We start from the raw sequence: 26,809 nt of genomic DNA, 5'->3' as shown, positions 1-26,809 counted from the left end.
TCGTGCTTTCCTTCCTTCTGGCTGTGCATAATTCACCCTTATATAATTCGTTTATTCACAGTAGCAGAGTTATGCTTAAGAAAAATAAGAAAGCATAATTTCGTCGAGAAACAATTTTAATTTAGAATTATTTTATAAATCGGTAATTTCCTCATTCGTAAGTTGGCTCGTTCTAGCCTTGCGCTTGGTATGCAGCGTCAGCAATACCTCTCGGATTACGAGCGAGCAGATTAGCTTTGCAACTTGCATAGAGTTCTAAACCAATGTGATTCGAAATAATATTTCGAAACACATTAATTAAAAAAAAAATTTTAATGTAACATTCGCTCGTAACACAATTACCGGCAACTTATGTTATACTACTTTTCGATAATAAGTGATTAGAAGAAGTTTCATATCAAAGAGACTTCAAAGGATTTTGAAAGACTCTAAGTGATGTTAGGATTTCTTAAAAGGTTTTTAATGATTTTAAAGAATTTGAAGGGATTTAAAAAGAATTCCTAAAAACTGAATGATTTTGCAGAAATTTCCAAGCTTTTTTAAAGAATCCAAGAAGGTTTAAGGATTTGCAACAGATTTCATAAGATTTTAAGGCAGTTTAATAGATTTTAAAGAATTTCAAGCGATTTACTGAAAAGTTAATAAAAAGATTTTAATGAATTTGAAGAGATTTCAAGGGATGTAATTTTGTTTTAATATTTTAAGTAATTTAAGAACATTCAAAGGATTTTGATGAATTTTACACAATTTAGAACATTGTTAATATATTTAAAGAAGTTGAAAGGATTAAAAAAAAATTCGGTGGAGTATCAGGATTAAATAAAAGAGAATTTTTAAAAATTGAAGTGATTCTAAGGGACTATATTCTAACTATAGGGACTTGACGGTGTGTTAAAGTTTCCATTTAAAGGAATTGTAATATAATTTGAAAAGGTTTACGGATTTACAAGAGATTTGAAAGATTTTAACACAGTTTCAGTGATTTTAAAGAATGTAAAGCGAGCTATTGGAAAGTTATTTAAAAACATTTTAATACATTTTAAGAGACTTCAAGAGATTAAAAAAATTTCAAAGATTTTAAGGATTTTAAAGAGATTTCAAGGAGTCTACAAAAATTGAAAGGATTTTAAGAGATCTTGATTAATTGTAGTCAATTTTGAAATATTTTAAATGATTTCAAAGAAATTGAAGGGAGTTCAAAAAAAATTCGGAAGGCTCTAAGGATTTTTAAGAACTCAAGTTATTCTCAGGAACTACTAGGGACATTGAGGATTCTCAAAGTTTCTTTTTAAAGGATTTAATAATAATACAAAAATAATTCAAAAAGATTTAAGGATTTAGAAGAGATTTTATAAGATTTTATGAAAGTTTTTGTGATTTTTATGAATTTCATGCGAGTTATTGAAAGGTTATACAAAAAGATGTTAATAAATTTAAACAGATTTCGAAGGATTTAACAAAATTCAAAGATGTGAAGGATTTTCAAGTCATTTTAAAAAGCCTAAGAAAATTTAAAGGATTTTAGATGATTTGGATTAATTTTAGTCAACTTTATAATATTTTTAATGATTTCAAAGAAGTTGTAGGGAGTGCAAAAAATCTCTGAGGACTTTAAGGATTTTCAAAAAATCTTACGATATTAATAAGAATTCAAGTTATTTTAAGGAACTAATAGGGACTTGGCGAGATCTTAAAGTTTCTTTTTAAATTATTAAAATAGAATTTAAAAATAATTAAAGAAGATTTGATGATTTAACAGTTATTTTCTAAGATTTGAAGACATTTTTAGTGATTTTAAAGAATTTCGAGCGAATTTTTGAAAATTCATTTAAAAAGATTTTAATGAATTTGAAAAAATTCAAAGATTTTAAGGATTTTCAAGAGGTTTAAAGGAATTTAAGAAAATTCAAAGGATTTCAAGAGATTTGAACTAATCTTAGTCAATTTCTAACAAAATTCGAAAGATTTTAAATGCTTGTAAAGAAGTTGAAGAGATTAAAAAAAAATTCGAAGGAGTTTAAGGAATATCAAAAAAACTTACAGGATTTTTAAGAGTTCAAGTGATTTTAACTAATAACTGTGCACTGTATAGGATTTCAAAGTTTATTATTGAAGGATATTAAAGTGTTTCTATAAATTTTATCGACCTTAAAGAATGTTAAGCGATTAATTGAAAAGATATTAAAAAGATTCAAAGATTTTAAGGATTTTCAAGAGGTTTAAAGGAATTTGAGAAAAATTTTAAGATTTTAAGTAATTAGAAATAATTTGAGTAAATTTCAAAATATTTCGAAATATTTTTAATAATTTCTAAGAATTTTAAGGGATTTAAAAAAATTCGGAGAAGTTTAAGGATTTTCAATGAGTCTTACAGGATTTCTAAGTAGGATCACAGTCTTTGCAAATTTTTGTTTTCTCCTTGTACCTTTCAATGTGCAAAAATAACAGCTTGACACATAGAATCACACCGAAAGCCTATGACAAAGTCACCGTTACAGAAACGTTACAGAACGTTAAAGAAATTAATAAGCAGTCCAGGACAATTGTCCAAGGGTGATCTCAAAGGAATTAACCCCGAAGCGGAGGTGTAAAAACCGCGCTCAAAACTGAATGGCTAAAGAGCTGAGGGAGCCAATGAAGATAGAGTCAATGTGATGGATCGGTTAAATCTCAGGGTTTTTAGGTGGACGGAGCCACAAAATCACGACATGCTAGAGTGCTACTATGCGAGTATGGCCCCTGAACAAGAGGCTTACATGGCACGACTCCATGCTCTGTGGTGCGAGAAATACCTAGAACTATCGCACTTTTCGCAACAACGTCTGCAAAGCCATGCCGAACTACCCCAAAAAAGGGGCTATGTAAGCGGAGCGCCTACTCTACCGCAGCCCGAACAAGCCGGCAATAGCCTAAATATCTGGCTGAAATGGATGACGAGCTTCGTGGACATTTTTCCCGAAGGATCCGAGCTCTGGATCATCAATTGTTGTGTGTATAATGCAGCGAGAGCATTTGCCGATGCAACCCGTAAAACAAAACCAACGGTTGATCTTAAGACCAAAATACGAATGCATCAACTCGCCTCTGGCAGGAATTTTACCGCCAAGGTTCGCAAGTTCGCGCGCAAACTCCGGGTTCGTTATCACACACTTAAACAAGTCAAAGCTGTTGAACAAGATCTTCCAAGATCTTACAGTTACAGTCGACCACCCGCACAAACTAGAGGAAGTCGCGTATTTTGGAGGGAAGTCTATGAACTTCAGCATAAACTAGATGAAGACTCAGAGAACATAAATAGCTTCAAAGAGCTGTGTGATGCCCTCATAATACCTCAACTCAGAATGCTCAAACATCACGACCAAGGACGTGAAAAAAGTGTTAAGAGGTATGAAGTACTATTCCGCTCTGGGATCAGATGGTATCAAGAGCTTCTGGTGGAAGAAGTTCCCTTCGATCCATTAGCATTGCGGCCATTAGCATTGCGGTTCGAAGAATCGAACCTGTGTGGCAAGAAATGTATGAACAACGCGGCTAAAAGAAAGGCGTAGCAGGATGGCGGGAGAACCTGCTTATAGATAGATGTGTCTGCAAATATAGACTTATCAGCTGTCGTTTGGAAAGCTTAAAGGTTGTTCTGCAAATCTTGAGGTGAATCGAAAGATTGATGCCGCTTTGGAAACCTGATTTACTATCTCATTTGTAAAAAATCGTGTGACAACTAACAAGGTCACCTTTCAGAGAGGTGGCTTTCAGGGCAACATCATGAGCCCATTCCTGTCTTGCCTCAAATTATTGTCGCTGTTTCCAAAACTTAGCCATTTCCAGGGGTACTTTTGCGGCAAACCTGCAAATTGAAAGTACAAGGTAAAAAATCGTGTAAAAAATCGTGTGACAACTAACAAGGTCACCTTTCAGAGAGGTGGCTTTCAGGGCAACATCATGAGCCCATTCCTGGCTTGCCTCAAATTATTGTCGCTGTTTCCAAAACTTAGCCATTTCCAGGGGTACTTTTGCGGCAAACCTGCAAATTGAAAGTACAAGGTCACTTATGTATTTTACATGGATGATCTTAAGATCTATGCTTAAAATAAAGAGCAACTACATCTAGCTCTAGGGATTGTCGAACGGTACAGTTATGCACATGAACAAAATATGCATCTTAAGTCTTCTGTTCCGCGACTCTACATTTAACGCCGTCGAGGTGGTCGCGGAATATTGAACCTTGAATGTCTTTACTGCAGTATTATTTTGGGTATAGCATATAGAGTCGCTAATGGAAGAGATCCTCTTCTTAAAATGGTCAGGAAGCACAAACAAGTGGGCAAGGGAGCGTTTTTGTACAAAGCAGCGGTGAAGGCTGCTGAAACACTCGTACTTAACTTCAGTATCAGGGGTAAGCAACATGCATTAAATCTTATCTATCTTGAGTACTCACTCTTGAAAACCAGGACTAAGAAAGCACAGGAGAAAAACTTCTACGCACAGCTCCTAAATAAGAGGATGCACGACATCTTTTACAGAAATGTGGGGAATCAGTCATTGTCGTGTGAGATAAGTTTTGATTTCCTTATCACCCGGATTGAAATCGGGCACGGAGGGTTTTATGTTGGCATGTCAAGATGGTGTCATTTCCACCTTAACATACCGTCGCCACATTTTGAGATAGGACATTCCCGATAATAGCTGCAGCGCTTGTCATGCACACCCCGAGCATTTAGCACACAGACTATCTAGTTTTTTAACTTCTGCGGGAACGACCTACATCCAAAGGCACAATGCGGCACTAAGAGTTTTTTATTACCATCTCTATGGTATCACTCTTAGGACATTTACATTAATATCGCTTCTCTAAATGGCTTGGCATAGTTCTCCTTGACTTCGAGAAGCGAACCATGTTCGTTATCGAACCATGATTGCAAATACGGAGGCTCCATGAGGGAAGCCCATGTTGGACCCTTATAGATTAGCGTGTCATTGCCATGATTACGCGCGTATAGCAAACTGAAGCAATTTACCCGGAGTATATTGATTTTAAACATGTATTCTCATCAAATACAAGTCTCTTAGAACCATTTCAAATAGCTTGAAAACGTTTAGGAGCGAGGCAAAAATTTATCGATTTTCAACATTGTCCTTTATTTCCCACAAAAATACATGAATTTTTCAAACTAAAAAAAGATAACTACTGTATAATTTATAAACTGAGAAAATGAACACACAACTTTGTTAAAAAAATCTTTTTTAAATTGAAAAATAATTATTCCAAATATAGGTTTTCAGCAAAATACATTAATTTGCAATTAAAAAGTATAATTGTTTAATTTATAAACTATAAGAAATAAACATAAAATTTTGTTGAAAAATCGCTTTTTAATTGAAAAAATAATTTTTTCTTAATTTACCTTTCAAAAATATGAATCAATTTCACAGAACTCAAAAGATTTTTCTGTAATTTTTTTTCAATTCCAAGAGCTTTAAAAAATTTGACGGATTTCACAATTCCTAAAATATTTGGAAATAATTATAAGCTACTTTCAAGAGATTTTTTTGGAAGAAAAGGAATAATTTTACAGGATTTATCATTTTTTAAGATGGCTCATGGAAGCTGAGTTTGTATCCTCCCGCTTCTGCTCCTCATGTCCATCCTACTTTTCCAACTCTTCCTCTACCTCTTACTTTCTCTTAACCAAAGATCCAAAGATTTTTGTTTAAAAATGCAACTGTTATTTTTAGCTGTATGGAAGAGGAGTTGGAAAAGGAGGAGGTGAAGGAAGAAGACCTGAAAAATTAGGGTGGGAGGCAGGATTCGAAAGATTTTACCTTAAAAGATTATAAGGCATTTTTTTTAAGAGTTTTTTTCAGAAGATAAGGAACAATCTTTCAAATTATGTAAAATCACTTCAAATTATTAAACTCTGTTAGATATACGCTAAAAATGGTTCCTTATCTTCTGAAAATCTCTAGAAAATACCTTATAATCTTTTTTAAATATTTTAGAAATATGAAAATCCTCCAACTTTTTTTCAAGCTCTTGGAATTAGAAAAAAATGCAGAAAAAATCTTTCGAATTCTGTGAAATCGCTTCAAAAGATTGAAATACGCTAAGATTTTTTAAAATAGTTTAAAATTTGTGTTTAAATCTCTTAAAATTGATTAAAATCTTTAAACAAAATTTATTGCTAAAAAATTAATTTTCAATTGAAAAACGATTCTTCAATAAAATTGTCTGCTAATTTTTCTAAGCTTATGAATTAAACAAATATATTTGTTATTTGGAATTTTATGTATTTTGTTCAAAACGTATCTTTGAAATAATTATTTTCCAATTTAAAAAGGATTTTTTGAACAAAATTCATGATAGTTTTTTTTCTAACAAATACATTTTTCTGCAGAGTTTACAGAATTTTCATTTACAAAATGGATACCTATTGTAAAATTTGATTAGATTTTAAAATTGAATGATATCAATTTGATAAACGAGTTTTCAGTAAATGCTACAGAAAATATCTGTAAATTTATGACAACAAAAATATTATAAATTGTAAGAGACAGGTAAAAATGGAAGTCCTTTTTTAATTAATGCATATACTACAAAATAATGTAATATCTATATTATAAATTATCTACCTCCATCTAACTGGAAGTTGTTTACAAAAAAATTAGTTTTTTCATAAAATTGCGCAGAATAATAATTTTGGTGACATCAGCATGAATATTGTAGAAATCCAGCATGAACCTAGGTATTATCTCTAGTCCTCGCTCGTTCCCTACGTGAAACCAGAATAAAGCGACAAGAATCCCTGAGCATATGACCCACCATAAGGAATTATTTTTATTATGATTTTAGCTACCTTTATTGCCTAAACAATTTGATTGGTTGTAAATATTTTTTAAATTTAATTTTCTGGAAGATTCTACACTGCAGAGTTGTTCATTAGTTATTTACGCATTAAATAAATAGTAAAAACAGGCTGCCGTACGTAGCTCTCCATATCAAAGGTTATCTATACAGCTGCATCTTATTGCGCATTAAATGAATGTTTTATCTGGAAGGAAGCAATATTTTTATCAATCTGTGACGTCCTCAGGACCCCTATAGAATGTTCTCGAAGCGACACACATACAGACACACCTACACAATGGCATCATATGATTCTGTGGTGTCAGCTGTGGAATGTTCTCGATGTTGGTAAAGTAGAGTAGGTTCAGTACCCTTCTTGTATTAATGTCGGTAAGGTGGAAATGCATGCTGATGTCATCAAGACCCTTTAGAGAATGTTACCAGAAAATTTAGCACGGACATGAACCATGACAGAAGCAGGGACTGAGAGCGAAATGCGTGAAGAGCGGAAAATCCGCTCCTCGCGAGCTCTTCTCCGGTTTATATTTTCGCAGCGTTACGAGCGAGGATGCTCTATGCGAGCTTCGCGAGAACGGAGACTGAGTGGCCGAGAGAGAGAGCGGCACTTCATAAATAAATTTCTCTAATTTTAACACAATTTCAGTCAATTGAAAACTTTACATTTTTCCTATTAGGGACCGCAATGATTACATTTGCCGCAAGATATTACTTTTTTACTCAGTGAAAGCAGTCGTTTTTTAACGTTGCAAACTTCAGTGAGATCTGAAGTATAGAGTATGTTTTATTACTTATAACTCCGGTAGCCACTAACACTTCTGTATGCACGAATAGGTCAACGAGATTACTCTTTTTGAAAAGGTCAAAAAAAGGCCAATGTTTACGAATCTATTGAGTAGGTTTTCGAAATGTGGGTCAATTTTCGTTTAAGAATGTTTTTAAACAATTTCATTATTTATAGACAAAAAATTTATAAAATAATTTTTAACATGGCTGAGCAAATTAAAACGTTTTTGCGTCTTGCAGTTTTTTTTGTACGACGAACCGTTTGCAATGTAAAGCATTATAAACAAATGATTTTTTAACAAAATTGTTATTTTTGAACAGTGTTACCTCAGAATCTATAATTGAGAAAAATTTAAAACTTGTACATTGTCTATATCAAAGATAGATCTCTTAAAAAGAAGATAATTACATTCTTTATGGTAAAATTAAGGATATACACAAAGGTAATCGCTAATAACTTGAAAATTGTGACTTTTAGGGTAGGGTGTGCTTATAAAAAATTTTATATAAGGCCATAGATAAATACTGGCTCGTCGTACGAGAACATTTTAAGAAAGTGAAAAGTCTAATCACATGTCATGGTTTAATAAAAAAAGTAAATGCTGGTAATTGAGAGTCATTATTAATATCACTTGTTATAAATAATTTAGCAAAAGAAATTATGAACAACAAATTATGTTAATAATGCTAGATAAAGATTTCGCAACAATTTGAAGCAATATTATGACACTGGTTGATCTCGATTATTGTTCATTAATAAATGAAGATAGTAAATGGTTTCCTCTTGAAAATAAAAACTTTTTAACAACAATTTAAGGAGAGAAGTTTTTATTCGATCGAAATATTTTTTTCCTTTTAAGAGATCTATCCTTGACATAGACAGTGTACAAGTTTTAAATTGTTGTAAATTATAAATTCTGAGGTAACATTGTGCAAAGATGGAAAGTTTTTAAACAAATCATTTGTTTATAACGCTGTACATTGCAAACGGTTCGCCGTACGAAAAAAGTGCAGGATGCGAAAAAGTTTTAATTTTGCTCAGACGTTACTTAAGACGTACAATCTCGTACATAGTTGCTATTAGGTCACCATATCGTTACAATTCATAATATGCAAGGAAATTGAAGTATACTTATTGTTATTACGTTGTTTTCATGATTGTTTTTATTTTTAATCTTGTTTGTAAAAAAATAAAATGTTTTTATTTTCAAGGTTGGTTTTTACGAATAAAAAGAAATATACAACAGAGTAATGTTTTTCTTGTTTTGATATTTGTCCACAGCAAACTATACTTGAATAGGAATGTCCAACTTCGTTTGATTTTTGGTCCCTTAAACTGTGTGCCAAAGCAAAATCCAATCCCACTAGTCTTTCGAAAATTATTGGTTATACAGACGAGGAAAAGAACAACAACAATAAAAACGATGCTGACGACGCCGCACAGTGGCGAAAAAAATGACTTTTTGGGTTCAAAATAACATACAATGCACAAATATTTACCGATTTGCACAAACATTTGTAAAAAAAGCTGATAAGACCTGTAAGAGAATTGTTGAGCCTCTTTTTTTAATGAGGTTTTTAATTTGTTTATAAATAAACAAATATGATGAAAAAAATGGCAATTTTTTTCTATTTGACGTTCCCGGTGTTCGTCAATAACAGGGAACTGGTTGAAGTCGCCTAAGTTGCATAGAGTAACATTATTTAAAGATGTCCCAATACTAGACAATATACAAAGAAAAGTGTTTGTAAACAAATTATTTGTTGAAAAAATGTTTTCGACGATTTTCCATAATTATACGTTTTTTCAAATTGGAATGGAAACAATATTATATTTTTTTAAATTTCTCTTAAGATTATAATTGTTTATATTATAAACAAATTTAATGAGCAAATGCAGCAATCAGGCATTTTTCGATATGATTTTTTTAAACCAATTGATTAAACAATTGCATTATTCGGGCATTTGTAAGCAGCAAAATACGGTTTTTTCAATGCCAGTCTTTTCAGTTGGAAACTTCATGACAATTTCAGAAATAGATGTCGACAGAAAATTTGTTTTTCCATGTCAACTATTTTAATCAGTAACTTCATGATAACTTCAACAAATATAATTATTTTTTAATAAATTTTATGAATTTTAAAACAAATTTAATAAACAAATGCATTCATGGGGCATCTTTTGACGGAAAATTTTTTTTTATGTCAAGCTTGTAATTGGGATCATTATAATTAATGAACCAACATTCATGATGAGTTGATCAATTTTAATTCTTTTTTAAAACATATGCATTATTCGGGCGTCTGTGGACGGAAAAATTCATTTTTTTTCGATATCAGTGTTCTTAATTGAGAACTTATTGAAAATTTCATTTTCAATCATACTTAGATGATAAATTGTATGATGTTTCAAACAAATTCAATAAACATATGCATTATTTCTAACTTTGCGGCAATTATCAATAACTTCCCAATTAAAAAGACTCATATCGAAAAAAAAATCATTTTTCCATCGACAGATGCCCGAATAATCCATTTCTTTGTTAAATATGTTATTTTTTAATATAAAATTTATCAACCAATTATGAATTTTCATCAAATCATCTTGAAATTCCCAATGAAAAAAATGGCATCGAAAAAAAAGAATTTTTCCGTCCACAGATGACCAAATAATGCATTTGTTTGTTAAATTTATTTTAAAAAATCATAAACTGCAACACAGTTATCATGAAGTTCCTAATTGATAAGTTGAAATATAAAAAACGAACGTTTTTTCGGCCAGGCTGGACAAGCTGCTTTCTCGAAACCCGGATGCTATTCTCGAGACTCTAAAATTGCCCGGCGGGGTATACGAGATTGTCACCCCAGCCAGGGTCAGGTGGGCCCTGAAGTCCTTCAGTCCTTTCAATTCTCCCAGTCCGGATGGTATATATCCAACCCTCTTAGAGAGGGCTGGCGAGATCATTATTGGACCGTTTGTGAGACTTGGTAGGGCTAGTCTGACGTTGGGTTATTTTCCGGCGGCATGGAGGAGTGCGAGAGTAGTTTTTATTCCGAATGCAGGCAGGATCGGTTATCCTTCACCCAAGGATTTCCGACCCATTAGCCTCACATCTTTCCTACTAAAAACAGTGAAAAGACTCGTGGACAGATATATCCGCGATAAGGTCTTGTCTAGTAGTCCTCTTCACAAGCAACAATGTGCCTATAGGGCTGGTCACTTGACTGAGATGGCCCTAAGCACCGCACTTAACTTAATTGAAGGACAACTGAAGCAGAAAGGTCTCGCGATTGGAACCTTCATGGACATCGAAAGAGCCTTTAACTACACCTCTGGAAAGGTGATCAGGGTGGCCATGATCGCACATGGTGTGTCTAGTGCAGTCGTGGAATGGACCTGCCCCATGTTGGCCAATAGGAATCTAACTACGACCAAGGGTGACACCCCTTTATGTGGAACCGTTGACTCGGGATGTCCGCGGCGAGAAGTTTCATCACCCTTGCTATGGTGCCTGGTAGTGGATGAATCGCTTCATCTAATCACGAGTCAGGGCCTCCACGTTATAGGCTATGCGGACTATATAGTGGTTATCGTGCGCGGTCAGCATCTGTATGCGCTCTTCAGAGTAGTGCAGCATGCACTAAGAATACTAGATTTATGGTGTAAGAGAACTGGACTATCAGTCAATCCGAGTAAGACGGATGCAGTTGTGTTCACCAGAAGGTACAAGTGGGGAACCACGAGTACATTGAAATTGGCTGGACAAAAACTAGAAATCAAAGGGCAAGCCAAATGTCCAGGAGTCATTCTGGATAAGAAACTGTCATAGAACGAGCACCTGGAAAACAAGTACAAGAAGCTAGTAGCGACTCTTTGGCTCTGTAGAAGAGCCATATGGAAAAGCTGGGGCTTGAAACCGGAGATACTTATGTGGATCTACACAGCGATCCTGCGACCCAGACTAACCTATGCAGCAGTTGCTTGGTGGACCAGGGTCGAACTTGCTACTGTGTAGTCCCGACTGCAAAGAATCAGCGGACTGATTCTGAGAGGTATCACTGGTACCTCGAAGTCGACACCCACGATGGCCCTGGGGGGCACTAATAGGTTTGGAGCCCCTCCATCTCACCATAAAGGCCGTGGCTGCGAAGGCAGCATGGAGATAAGTATGGTAAACGATAGCAGTATCTCGCCAGTTATGCGGATACCAATCGACATCGCGAGGAGGCCGACACTGAGCATGCTCAGCAACAAAATGTCCACATGTCGCTACATCTTCGACAAGAAGTACCGAGTTAGCCTATCCACGATAGAGGAATGGGCTAACTGTGAGGAACACCTGCCCAGTGATGGAAACAACTGGTTTACAGATGGCTCCAAGAACAAGGAGAACGCTGAAGCAGGTGTATATCGTAGAAGGAACGAAATGGGCTTCAAAATTGGAATGGGGTCCTACGCAACAGTTCTTCAATCTGAGATTATGGCCTTGCTGCAGTGCACCTATAAGGCAATGGAGTATGGCGGAAAAAGAAACATTCGCATCTGCTCAGATAGCAGGGCTGCTATCATGGCTCTGAATGGAACAATGACCACGTCGCTGATAGTATGGGAGTGCTTTGAGGCAGGTCTATCAGGATAGCACCTCCACAAACGAAATTCCCAAATTTCTTAATTTCAGAATTTTGGGCTTTTTTTGGGCTTTTTTGAGCTTTTTTGGGCTGTATTGCCGATTTTTGGGCTTCGCTACTTTTGATGAAATTTCAAATTTTGAGTGGAGGTGCTGATTTGAATCAAGCCAGCACCTCCACTATATAAAAATTGAAAGAAAAAAAATCAAACACGTCAGAATTTTGGGCTTTTTTTGGGCTCTTAAACGTACCAACAACCAATTTCCAAAAACCACTCCTACAAAATATAAAACCACCCCCTATGTAAAAAATCAAATTCGGAAAAAACAAAGAACGCCAGAATTTTGGGCTTATTTTGGGCTCTAAAATACATGAAAAAATTTAAAAACTACCCCCATTTTCAAAAAACCACCCCCTTGAAAAAATAAAATTTGAAAAATCCAAAATGGACTAGATTTTTGGCTCATTTTAGAGTCTCAAATGCACTTAACATTATATTAGAAAAACCAACCCTGTGTAAAAAAACATCAACCTTGATGTTGGCATTTTTGAACAGCCCAAAAATCAGAGACTCCATTTGAACCGTAAAATTCGAAAAATATCAGAGACTATAGTAACACTGTAATATTCCGAAAAAGATTGGTTTGCACAAAATTATGTTTGATTGTTAAAAAGGGACTGTTCTTTAACGTCAAGTGTTGGGGATCAAAAATAGGAGTATGTATTTTCAAGAAGCTCAATAATCATAAACTCTACTGAAACTGGAAAATTCTCAAAAATATTAATTTTTGACAAAGTCATATATACATGGTAGAGAAGGGTTGATTTTATAAGTTAAGGGTTGAAGCCCAAAAATCGGAGTGGATATTTTCGAGGAGCCCAAAAATCAGAGACTACTTTAACACTAGAAAATTCTCAAAAATATTAATTTTTGACAAAGTCATATATACATGGCAGAGAAGGGTTGGTTTCATAAGTTAAGGGTTGAAGCCGAGAAATCGGAGTGGATATTTTCGAGGAGCCCAAAAATCATAGACTACTTTGACACTAGAAAATTCTCAAAAATATTATTTTTTGACAAAGTCATATATATGTGGTAGAGAAGGGTTGATTTTATACGTTAAGGGTTGAAGTCCAAAAATCAGAGTAGGTATTTTCGAGGAGCCCAAAAATTAGAGACTCTACTGACACTGGAAAATTTTCAAAAATATTAATTTTTGACAAAGTCATATATACGTCGTAGAGAAGGGTTGATTTTATACGTTAAGGGTTGAAGCCCCAAAATCGGAGCGGATATTTTCGCGGAGCTCAAAAATCAGGGAATACATTAACCCTAAAAAATTCTCATAAATATTAATTTTTGGTAAAGTTATATGTATGTGTATAAAATTTCTGAGAATTTTCTAGTGTCAATGTAGTCTCTGATTTTTGGGCTCCTCGAAAATATCCACTCTGATTTTTAGGTTTAACCCTCAACTTATAAAATCAACCCTTTGCTACCAAGTATATATGACTTTGTCATAAAATAATATTTTTGAGAATTTTCTACTGTTAATGTAGTCTCTGATGTTTGGGCTCTTTGAAAATATCCACTCCGATTTTTGGGCTTCAACCCTTAACGTATAAAATCAACCCTTCTCTACCACGTATATATGACTTTGTCAAAAAATAATATCTTTGAGAATTTTCTAGTGTCAATGTAGTCTCTGATTTTTGGGCTCCTCCAAAATATCCACTCTGATTTTGGGGCTTTAACCCTTAACGTATAAAACAAACCCTTCTCTACCACGTATATATGACTTTGTCAAAAAATAATATTTTTGAGAATTTTCTAGTGTTAAAGTAGTCTCTGATTTTTGGGCTCCTCGCAAATATCCACTCCGATTTTTGGGCTTCAACCCTTAACTGGACCTGAGCCAGTTGTAGGCATTTCCGGTAGGTTGGTCCCTAAAGATATTAACAGTTGGCTGACCGAGGAACACCAGAATGAGTGGGATGCTTTTGCATCAGTGAGTCCGAAATATCAGTCAACAGCGTTGTTGTAGTCCTCTCTTTATGGAGGGGGATTTGGGGCCATGCTTAAGGCTTATTAGGGGACACAACGGGATCACCAAAGTTTAAGGGGCTGTGACGGTCTCAACTTAGAATATTAATAATAATATTATGAACATCCTAACTAAAAAAGTTGACTTAGCAAAAAAAAAGAATTTTTTAATAGAAAAATGCCTGATTACTGCATTTGTTAATTAAATTTGTTTATAATATGAAAAATTATAATCTTACCTTTTTTGGATACCACCCAAAGTGGACAGTTGAACGGAGATTGAGAATGCCTTATAATTCCTTTATTCAGAAGTTCCTGCGTGTGCTCTAGGGTGAATAGTCTGTGAGCTTCTGGTAACTTGTGTGATCTCAGATTCACTACCTTTCCTGAATTAAGTGTAATTTCGTGCTCTTTCAGGTGCGTACGTGGTAATGGGTCTCTGGGTAATGTAAAGACCTGATTATATGTTGTGACGATTTTCTGAATTTGTTGTCGAATTGAAGGTTCTACCATATGTAGTTTAATTGTAGTATTTTATGAAGTTCTAAAATTCTATTAAAGCCTGTGGTGCATTCGTTTCTTCCTTTTTTGTGAGTCTCATCTCGAGATCAAGGATTTTGTCATATTAATTTCATCTGGTAGTTGAAACGGGCGTGATTTGTAGTTGTAAATTGGTACCAATAATTCCCCTTGGCGTATAGAGTAAATGCCGTCTGGGATCTGTTCGTTTCCTTCAATCCATACATTTCAATCCGTATTCTTGACTTGGATAAGGCATACATGTTGGGAATTTTTATTTATATAGTGCCCGTCTTCATGAAGGGGTAACTTGTTTTTGCCCAGTATCAAGAATTTGGGCGTTAGCGAGTGTCTTTCATATTTCTTGAGGAATGGTAGTCCTATTATTCCTGATTTTGGTAGGGGAAAATCTGCTGGAATAATATGGAAAATTTGATTTGACCTGAAGTATGGAATGTACGCGGCTTCGGTTATTTGGTGTCTATCATTTCCCAAACAAAAGTTTTTTCTTAACTTGATTTTTTTATGGTTGTTTGGGATTCTGTTCTCTTTTATAAGGTTAATTGAGGCTCCTAAGTCTACTAATAGGCTGTATACTGTTCCATCTCATCGTTTTCTCGTCATTTTTTGGTGTTCTAAATAATTTCTTTCTTCCTCCTGAATGGTCCTTACTGGGTTCGGTGGTCTTTTGGGAAAATGTCCCTATTGAAAATTTTGCTTCGCATAACACTGGTTAGCAAAATGCCCAAGTTTTCCGCATTTGTGGCACTTCATGTGGCAATTCCTTCTTGGGTTGATATTGAGGTTCACGTATTGATACTCTTGGTTGACTCTCTTTTAACCAAGTTTCCATCTCAGTAGCCATATTCTGGGCTTTTCCGATATTTGTGGGTTTTTGGGCTTTGACCTGCAACCCTTTTTCCCCTCTCAAGTTCATCAGTTATTTCTGGAGGTACTCAGTTTCTTGTTTGTCAAGAGCAATTCTTTTCTTCACAGGCCCTTTATGAGAAGACTGAACCGCATATTTCAGTTCGTTAATTATTCCTCTGAATCGGATGCTAAAATTCTGCGTGGTTTCTGTGGCTTATTGTCGGCAGCTGTAAAGCTTACTTCTTAAGTGACTTATTAAGCCTACTTGCTTTAAGTTTTCCCGCAGTGCTTCGTACAGGTCATCGTAGATGTAAATATCGTTAAAACGAATTGCCCTCTCAGCTTGTTGTATTTTTTCCGCTAATATAAAATCTAGTAGTAAATCCGGTTGACTGCAATGCTGCCTGATTTTTTTGACTTTTCGGATAAATTCCTCACCCACGGCATCGTCTTGCCCATTCAGAGGCTTTATTGCTCTGATTGCGTCACGAGCCGAGATTTGATTTTCGGTTACGTTGCAACCCACAATGGGCGTTGCTTCGCACAAGTTTTCTTCTCTGCTCGATGAGCTGCTTCCTTGCTTCCTTCTTGTTTTCGCTATTGCTGGCTCTCTCCTGCGGATATTCGACAGTTCACGACTGTCTGTTCCTACATTGCTTTGCTCCCTGCTGTGCGTTCCCACTCGCTCGCGTTCCTCCGGCTTTGGGTCAGACAGGTTTCGGCCATCGACACTCGCATTTTCATTGTAAAAAGTCAGAATTCCTTCGTAGTCAATCTCTATGTCTCCTGTCATTCCCACTCTCCGTCCTATCTCATCTATTTCTCTGAGTCTTTCCGTGTTTTCGTCAATGAGGATTACTACATTCACTCTTAGTGACCTGATTTCTAAAAGAATTTTTTCATACATCTGTTCCGTAGTCGTTGGGGAAGAGAGATTACAGCGTCAGTGGAATCAGTATTAGACATAGTTGATGTGTTAGTTGTACATTTTTTCTTGTAAGCAGATGTAGATTCGATATCCCGAGTATTGTCATGGGTTTCCTTTCTAATTTTCTGGAATGCCTTTCTAAGAAAAAACTGCTGAAATGCCAGTGTATTGTATTGGTTTTTATATCGATATTTGTTTCGAGTGTCGCGTGTGTGATCGCATTCGCGTAAAAAAGCGTATTTTGGACTTTGTCCTCTACTGTAAGTACACATGAAGTTTCGAGTCGGTTTTATTTTTATTGAAGGTGGCAGTGTTCTGGAACACCAGGAGTATACCAACTATCCTATTCTGCTCGTTAAATTTCGCCTTTCCGGTTCTATCTTGACTAGGCCGAAACTTTTCCCTGCCGGATCTGTCTCGGTAGGCCGTCCCCCATATAAAGAGGGCAAACGATCTGACGTTCTTAACGACACCGTAGCGTATAACCTTTTAATAATTAATTTTAATTCTACAATAACTTACAGTTTTGCTCCTTCGTTTAGATAAGTTGAGTGGATGACCGTGGAGTTCCTTCTCTTTTTATCTGAAAGCGGGCGTTCAAGGTGCTGATGTATCAGTTCCCTTGCTGCTGCTGTGCTGCGTTGTTTTCTCGTTGATAGTCCGTTGCCTCTTCCGCCTGTTTGCGACCCTCGTTCAGTTTTGTGAATTTCAGAAAACTAGAGTTTCATGTAGTATAGCGGCTATTCAATTCACCAACTATTTTTAACTAAAGTTTTCTTACTTTTCGGGGTTATCGGGTCTCTCGTAGGTAGATCCGGAGTTTCTGAATTTTGAACTTCCGTAGAAATTCTTTTATTCTCAAGGTTCGTCTCAGAGACTCAACTTTTATGAGATTTCCTCTTTAATAATTCCATAGAAAATAAGGATTCGAAAATTTGATCCCGGCAGGATTGCCAAAATGTTGAGTGGTAAATAATGCGTATGGATTTTTGTGTTAAGAACTGAATTGCAGACAGCAAGGGTAGTAGTGGGAATAAGGTATGAGAGTTAGTCTCTCGTAACACACTATTGCCTTAAAACCCCCGGTTAATTCGACACAAATCTTAATATTACCCAACCTATTTAAAGTGTTTTTAATTCTCGGAATGTACATGTGTTTGCAGTCACCTAAAAATTTATTTAAATCTTTATTAATTAAATTCGATATTACCCCAGTTCTTACCCTCGTTTGAAAAGCACTTTCCACATCATCTCACACTACTCTCGCTCGTAGTTTCGTCGAAGCTTCATTCATGCAACCCTCGGTTTCAGCAACTTCTTGAAATTATTGCTAGCTGTCTTCAAATTAGCGACGAATATTACAATCCCACGTTTTTATCCCATGCATAATTGTTTGATCTTCCTCGACATTTTGTTTAATAGCCTGATGTTTTTAGATCCTTCCCTCTTTCACCATCTAATTTCTTCAGCAGCTGGAGGCAGCATAGCCCGTCTTCATGATTTGCACAACTTTTTTATATTTTTCGAAATCCATTTTAAAATTAAAATGGAACTAATACATAAAATACACTTTCAAATTTAAAGCTATTTGAAGTTATGTAAGTTTTTCATCAGCTGATGGAATCACAGAAAAAGATTGTACTTTTGAATAGATTTTAGAGTATTTTTACACTTCAAACGCACTGGGTGGTTGGCTACCAGTCAATGGTAAAATAAAGAGTAAACGTCTTATATGTAGTACTAAGGAATGCTATTAATTTAATGCGTTAAGACCTACATAACCGAAATTTCTCCCCTAATCTTGTACCCATTAACGCGTTCTCATTAATATCAATCTATAGATATAATTTCTTTTCTTATGCATAGCAGATCTTGATAATTTTCTGTTTCTCAGAACTGATCAACGTATGGTGTGAAATGAGTCTTTTAGGGTGACATTTATTGTGTAAATAATATGATTTCTGGTATTTCCGAGAACGCCAACGCGTTCTCTTATTTGTTTTAGCCCGCAAGAGAGAATTGATCAATGCATGGTGTGAAATGAGTCTTTCAATGTAACAAGGTAAAATATGATTTATGGTATTTCCGAGAAGCTTCGAATACGCTGACACTCACTTGATAATGTGACGTCAGACATCATATCATGTTCTATATTTTTAAGTGAAAAATTTCCATTCCTGGATTTAAGTATAGATTTTCAATATCGATAGTATATTTTCAGCTCATCCAAAATTTTGTTAATTAATGAAGTGCACATATGAGACATTATTTCTTGACAGCGCTCAAGATCTTTTCGATAAAAAATTGATTTAATATTGAGCCTTGTACTATAAATACGACTCTCATGATCCCTATCTCTCAGAAACTGAACTTTTTTCTTTTGAGCTGCGTCCAAAAGTTTCATTCTTTGCGCATTTCTGAAATTTTCGTCCTGTTTATAGTTTCTTTTTTCTGGAAATATTTTCCATTGCACAGTAGCAAGGTTTGCACATTTTTTTGCTTGCTGAATTCAATAATTTTTCCAAAAATGGCTATCCATATTTTCACATTATTCTTGGCAACTATTTGTTTTGAAGATACTGGTTCAATGTTACCTTTTACTCATTTAGCTGTGCACTATGATAACTGGATTATTTTAGAATTACCAAATGTTATACTGTGTCTTGCCCATGAAATACGAAATAGAACACTTTTTGAGTCATGGAATATAGCTTGAACAAAAATTATTTTCATGGACATTACAATTGATCAAAACGGGAATATCATATGGAATATCCCTGGTCACTTTTATTTCATTACCGTCTATTATTTCATTGCCCTATATAATTTCAGTACCCTCTATAATTTCACTACTCTCTATAATTACACTACCCTCTATAATTGTATTATCCCTAATCATTTTATTACCATCAATTTCAGCTTTATCTAGTGTGTTAGGTGCATTAGGATGTGATTCATCAGGTGAGATGCTTTTCGTTTCAGTGGTTTTAAAAATATTTCTCTTTTTAGGAGATTTTAACTTTTTCTGGTTAGTCGACAAATATTTTGGACAGTTTAATAATTTTTTAGGAAGAGCTCCTTCCCTTAACTTCGAAATTTTGTACTTGACCTGATAGTTATACGGTAAATTTATATGAAAAGTGAATTAAATTTTTTATTTGAAGAACGCGTAAGTCAAAAAACCGTTCGCATTATTTAGCATTTTCATTTAAATTTTAAGGAGATTTTGAATTAAGTAGTTAATTATATTATATTAAACCTCATGTCTAGAATTAACAGATTATAAACTATTAAAATCTATAAAGAAACGTACCGCACTGATGACGTTTCCGTCAGGTCCTGTAACCTCAAACCCCCAATTGATTTCAGACTCCAAAAAGTGATTTTCACACAATGCATGCTTATGGTTTAACACGATGTCATTCCTTAAAATGGCTTGTTGCTAAAGCTTAATTATTACAGGATTTTTTGGTACAAGGAACATTTCAAATTTCTCTTCGTTGTTCTCAAAACCCGACTTCCCTACTGTAAATTCCTATATAGGTTTCTATATAGGAACCTACATCGGATCCTATATAGAAACCTATGTGTTTTACCTATAGGTGCCACTTATAGGAAATGACATAGCATCCTATAAAGGATCCTATATAGGTTCTTGTATAGGATCCTATATAGGATCCTGTATATGTTTCTGCTTGGGACCATATCCAGATGCGCAGTACTATTTTATAGTCCTTACGGCTGCGCAGAAGTTGTTTTGGTTCTCCAGGAGCACCTTGAGACATACGTACCATTAGGCACCATGAGGTATCGTTAGTTAGGTATCATCAGTTAGGCACTATTAGGTACCTTATTAGGGAGTGCCCTACACAGGCACCTATATAGGATCCTATGTCCTTTCCTATAGGTGGCACCTACAGGTGAAACATATAGCATCCTATGTAGAATCCTATATAGGATCCTATGTAGGTTCCTATATAGGATCCTATATAGGAACCTATATAGAAATTTTCAGTAGGGTTGCAAGCAGGAACTACACAATTACTTTCCATGCCTACCGCACTTATTATCAGAGCAAGACAACTTTTACAAAATTAAAAGATGCACTAGGCCAAATTTTTTTGAAACACTTTTTGTGAATTTCTCGCAAACTAATCGTTTTTTAATCATTTTTCAAATATCTGCAATGTTTGTTGAAAAGTCAGACCATCTGATCAGAGCGCCTCTTGTTGGGTTCGTTTGACCGTAATTTCCCCTCCGCATCGGAAAAGAACATAAAAGTGTGGGCGATGCATGAGTCTGCTTTTTAAACGTGAAAGCCGGAGGCCTCGAATTTTTTCGCTGATATCCCGTCGCACATATTTTGAATATCAACTAAACTCATGATTCGAAATATATAATTAATAAAAATTAAGTTTGAGATAATTTATTAATGACTGGAATAAGAAAAAATTTATTTAAAGAAAGTAATGCATTATTGAGAACAATAAACAATAACTTATAGTTTAAGGTCAAGTCATATGGCACAGTAGATGTTAAACGTTGAATAATGTTTTAATTTGCAATTACAAAAAAAATATGCTTTCGAGACATTGAACTGATGAATTATATAAAATAAACTTTAATTCGAAATGTCAATAAGAGAAAAAATTCCCGTTTAGAAATTACGTCGAACACTGCCGAATGACAGTTTTGATTAATAATCATAAAAAGAAATGCAATTTTATATTATGCACCTTCGCAGCACGGTCCTTTTGTATAATTGTAATGCCTTTCTCGAAGTTTTTTGAAAGGCATGCATGATATAAAGCAGTTTAAAAAAATTATATTTGCTCACTTTTAACAGTGTCCAATTTATTTATCGTTACGCAAGTAATAAAATACAGCTTTGAAATACGGGTATCCTCTTAAATGGACAATGATTGTGGGAGGGTTAATTAGGGACAAGGTTTTTGTAAGATCAGTTACGTGCTGCTCTTGAACCTTATAATTCTGGGGTATATGATGAGTACTGATTACTCTCAGGTCTTTTGTAACAAATTACAAATAAGAATCAAATTAATTTTGAATGTAATTAACATGTATGCGTCTCGCATATACTGGCAAAAACCAAATTCTATGAAATCTTTCTTTTCTCTTATGATCTGTCAGGGAAGAATGATCGGGATAGCCTTCTTAATCGAGACGTCAACCCTATTCTCTTCAGATATTCGCAATTAAATATTTTTTGACAAATATCAACTTTAACATTTAACATGTAACGTTTCTAAAAATTTTCCCCTTAGACAAAATCAATACAAAAAAAGCTGTTTTAGCATTTTTTGCTTTTGTTGTTTAGTTTTGTGATTTTAAATGTCATGCAAATTTTTTAAATTAAAAGTGACAAATGTAGTGCGTATGCCAAATTTAAAGAAAAATCCTATAGGTTCCTGAAATTAAATTTATAATAGTATCGACTGGAAGTTACTGATTAAAACTTGAATTCAGATGTAATTTTTGCTATTAAATAAAAGTTAAACGATTATTGGCGAAATAATAATTATGTAAGCAATTAAAGAATGTACACAAATTGATTTAAATTCATTCCTGGAAGAAGAACCGCGGTAAATGATACTTATGAACACGTCTCATGATCCTGAGATGGGTGGTCGCAGGGCACGATGAAATCACAAGAACAAGCCGGAAAAAACCCTCGTGTCTCTTGAGGACACGAAGCGATCGAAGGATGATAGCTTTCTGCATTCAGCTCGCAAGTGCCTTGGCATATCTTTGGCACGCTGGTATGGCTTTAAGATCACGAAGTAGTGATAGCTTCCCACCTCCGAGAGCATCGACCACCAGGACAATTACTTAATCGAATATTTTGTGTACAGTCGTTTAGCTCCCTTTTAGTCATGATATCTCTCCTCCTTATCCTTCTCCTTAGCAATGATGTTGTAATTGGCCGGAGGCGAGAATTCGATCACGAATATAGTTCGTTTCTCGAATTCTTGGAAAACTATGTCAGGCCTCGAGTGTGCAGCAGAGACGTATGTCCGAAAATTGTAGTTTCAGAAAATTTGGAAATTCTCGTTTTGGACAATCGAGTCTATCTCCTTCAGATATACATTCAGTAGCCCTCCCTTTTATAGCCCTTCCGAGTACAGACGCCGCACTGAAGATAGGTGTAACAGAAGCTGCGCGGGGTTCACGGGCTCGTGGTTATCCCTTAAGCGAGCACTCAGGCGTGAAAAAATAACCGCGGAGCGGGCTATAATGAGTAAGTTACCAGCCACCGTTAGCCCCACAATAGGCACTGTAGAAGAGTTTTACTGTATTTCATTAAAAATGCAGAATCCTCAAATTTTTCAAGTACGTGTTAGCTTGTGTATTCTTCATAATCAAATTAAGAAGTAGTACAATTGCTTAATGATCCTAAAGTTATCTTGTAAGAAAATTTTGCTTCATACTTTTTCAAATTACAGATAATCATTGTTTAAAATTAATGATTTCACAAAAAAGCTTTAATTAAATAAGATAATGAATATCTGAATCTCTTAGTACTATATACCGTGTACATTAAAATCACTATTTCATCAAATTGTTGTAAGGGATAAGTGTGCGCATCGACGCATGCAAATTCCTGCCCGTGTAGTCCTCGTAATTAGCGTCCCGATTAAAAAGAAGCCAGTTGACGCACAAATCTTTGATGGAAATGAATGAGGAAGATGTTCTACTACTACTTAGAATTTCCATATTTTGCATCCAAGGTGTTGCACTTAAGTTCTTACAATACTTAATACTTGAATCACTTAAAGAAAATAATAACCTATAATTCCATATAATCTATTTTTAAATTGTTTTTTCTTGTCTTAATACAGCACTTCCAAAAGTTAAGATATATATTAGGCGTTGAGTGCGAGTTATCAAATTTTTCAACTTTGAAGTCTGAAAAATTGCCTCACATAATAATATATTTCTGTAATTTGTGTACTTTTATGAACTACATATAGCTTTAAATGGATTGAAATCAATACTTCATAAAAAGATTCTTTTTTATAGTTTTGATTACCTTTTCGTACCATCTGAACCACTGTGCGGCGCGCCCGTTTTGGGAGAACGAAACTCATTTGAACTGGCCAATTCTGGGTTATGGCAAAAAACTGGATTATGACAATCAGTCGAGCAAGTGTGCATAGAAAAAAGTAAGATAATAAACTATTAAGGTTTTTGGATATCGTCAAATCCGTACTTTTCAAAAAATATGTCCATTTTTAGCTAAAAATAATAAAATCATACACGAAAATTTCAAACTGTAGCGTGAGCACGTGTAGGAAAAATCGTTGCAGCATCGCCTCAGATTGGTCTTACTCCCGTGCAGAAATTGCCCAACTTATTCCAAAGTTCCGATCTGGACTCGATCGGATTTTCCACATGTGGCCATAAAGGGGCAGATGGTGTGGGTCGCGTCGGAATCACGTCGGGTTGGGTTACGTTAGACATTATTATGTCAAGTTTTCTGTTGTCGTCGTGATATCGTTTTGTTTACATCGAACTTAAAAAGCCAAAAGCAAAAAGTACATTGCGAGTTCGGAAGCACAGAATTGTTAGTGAGATTTATTATATCCGCAATGAAGACGAGGATAAACTTCCGAAAAGAGCTTACCTCCGATTAATGCAAAACTTCGTATACCTACTTATTTTGACGCGTTGATCACAAATATGTTGTACATCTTTCAATAACACACATTTTATGTTGAATATGTTCATACCCTACGACTGATAGTTGTTGAGGAAAAATACGATAAATATGAAAAATTACAGAAATATTGCAAAATGTTTAGTAGTTCGACTTAAATTGTATGCAAAAATTATTAAAATTATAAAATGATAACAACAATATGTATTTTTAAGATTCTTCAGATATTTATATTGTCAAGGTCGAATGTCATACACTGCGAAATCAGTGAGTTTGGGGATTAGGGACGTCTGACTTAATTTGTTCCTCTCGAACTGCACGAAAATCATTTCCATTCCTAAAGTTGTACGTCAACTTACTTTATACAAAATATATGAATTTCCAGATTAGTATTAATATTAAAAAGATTCAAAAACATTTATAATGAAAATTCATTTATGAATGTGTGTGTGTGTGTGTAATAGTTCTAAATTTGAACATTATTTTTTAAAACATAATAGTTTTCTCTGAAATGCAAACTCCCAACCATAAATTCAATCAATACGAACAGTTCAATGACGGAGAATATTAAAAAATTGAAGTTTTTTAAAACACAAAGTATGAAAAAAATATTAAGAAAAAAACTTTTTAAATCTTACTAATTATAGACATAAAACAATAAAGGGGCTATATCTGGGCCGATCGGCGCTCCACCAACATTTCTGGACGGGCTGCTCTCTCCACCAGAGGGAGAAATGTTGCACTTAAGGCGAAAGGTAGGTTTAGCTGAGCACGGCAATGACTGCAGTGGCATCTATAAGAAAATCGGAAATACAGTCTAGTGCCCCCTGGCAAGTATGAAGACAACCTCATATCCGAAAATTGGTAGGATTCGGTTGGTAAAGTTTTTGACCTGTTAGAAAGAGAAACTTAGCAACGAGAGAGACAGACAATATTCAACCATTTTTATCAAACCATGTTTCTCGGCTTACCTGCTCAGCTGAAGGGAAATATAGCAAATTGACAAATATCTCGTCTACACAATATGCGCGTGAAATATCAAATAATGTATTCGCATCCAATAAGACAAAAATTAAATTATAAAATTGTGTTTATAAATCTTCTATGCGCTCACAAAATCTGATTTTATGAAAAAAACACGTTTTTTTGGGTAATTTTGCAATTTATCACGGTGAAAAATCGTAAAGCTTAAATCTAAAACATTTGAAAGTTTCATATTCCTCCAACTCGACAATTTAATTAAATTTTGTTCAATTTAATAATGTGTTGCTGTTCATATAATCGAAGTCAGAGCAATTTCGTATGTAATGGTCTTTTTACATTCTCATTCTAATGGGAAGGTATTAGTTTTATGTGAAATTTCACTTTGTCGGTTTTCATCAAATCTCTATGTTTTGAGACCCACTGAGTCAGAAAAAACGATTTTTACGAAGGTGTTTGTCTGTCTGTAGTCTGTATTCTGTAGGCACGATAACTTTCAAAACATTTATCAGATTGGATTCTGCTTTGGCACACTTTTTTAAGGTCTAAAAAGAAAGAACAAGTTCGTAACCCAGTTTTTTTGGATCAAAATTCAAAATGTGAGCACGTTTTCAAAATGTTTTAAACCACATTTTTTCAAGATTTGAAAATTCTATGAACGGTTATTCATAGCATTCAGAAACTCAAACAATTTATCCTAATGATTTTTTTCTATAAAAAGAACATTATCAGAGTTAGAGCATTTTCAAAATCCAAAAAAACGAACTAAAATTCACATTTCAAGCCAAACAACGCATGCTATGAAAAAAATTCAAGAAAAGAAAAACGTTGATTTTTGAAAGCCCTACAAGGTGATCATAACACTTTTTTTAATTTAATCGAAAAGTGGAAAATTCAAAATTTGATCGTATTAAAACTTGTTGAAACCAAATTTTTTTAAATTTCAGAATTCCATGTACGGTTCTTCATAATACTCAGAAACTCAAACAATGTACCTGTATAACTTTTTTCTGTAAAAAGAAAATTATCAGAGTTAAAGCATTTTCAAAATCCGAAAAAAGAAACTAAAATGAACATTTTAAGCCAAAAAACGCATGATATGAAAAAGGTGAAGATAAGAAAAACGTTGAATTTTGGAGGTCATACAAGATGATCATAACAACTTTTTTAATTTGGTCGAAAATTTGGAAATTCTCAATTTCATCGTACCAAAATAATGAAAAATCCAAAAATTCCATTTTTTGATCCAACTATGCAAGATACGAAAAAATGAATGAGCTGAAATTGCGTACCCTGGAAAGACCTACAAATTTCTAATAAATCATTTTTCGATAGGACGCATAGATTTTGTTTTAGTCGTAAAAAACTATACCAAAAATAAAAAATAAAAATTTTTTGGACTAGCGACACAAGCTACGAAAAAAATATGACAAAACTTGTTCATCCAAAAAAGAGCTATAATTTTTGATAAGATACGTAGTTTTGGCATTGGACGTAAAGAATAACATTCAAAAT

The 26,809-nt window shown here is 34.5% G+C and overlaps 1 protein-coding gene across 16 annotated transcripts in view; it reads left to right on the top strand.

Annotated features, from left to right (window-relative positions):
* Positions 1-26,809, top strand: part of LOC117170335 (furin-like protease 1) — a 1,188,597-nt gene that overhangs the window by 250,869 nt on the left and 910,919 nt on the right. The window lies entirely within an intron of this gene.

Source organism: Belonocnema kinseyi, chromosome 3, assembly GCF_010883055.1.
Source record: "Belonocnema kinseyi isolate 2016_QV_RU_SX_M_011 chromosome 3, B_treatae_v1, whole genome shotgun sequence".
Classification (NCBI taxonomy): Eukaryota; Metazoa; Arthropoda; class Insecta; order Hymenoptera; family Cynipidae; genus Belonocnema; species Belonocnema kinseyi.
Note: the sequence above shows the minus strand (reverse complement) of the source record. Positions and strands in the feature narration are given on the sequence as shown.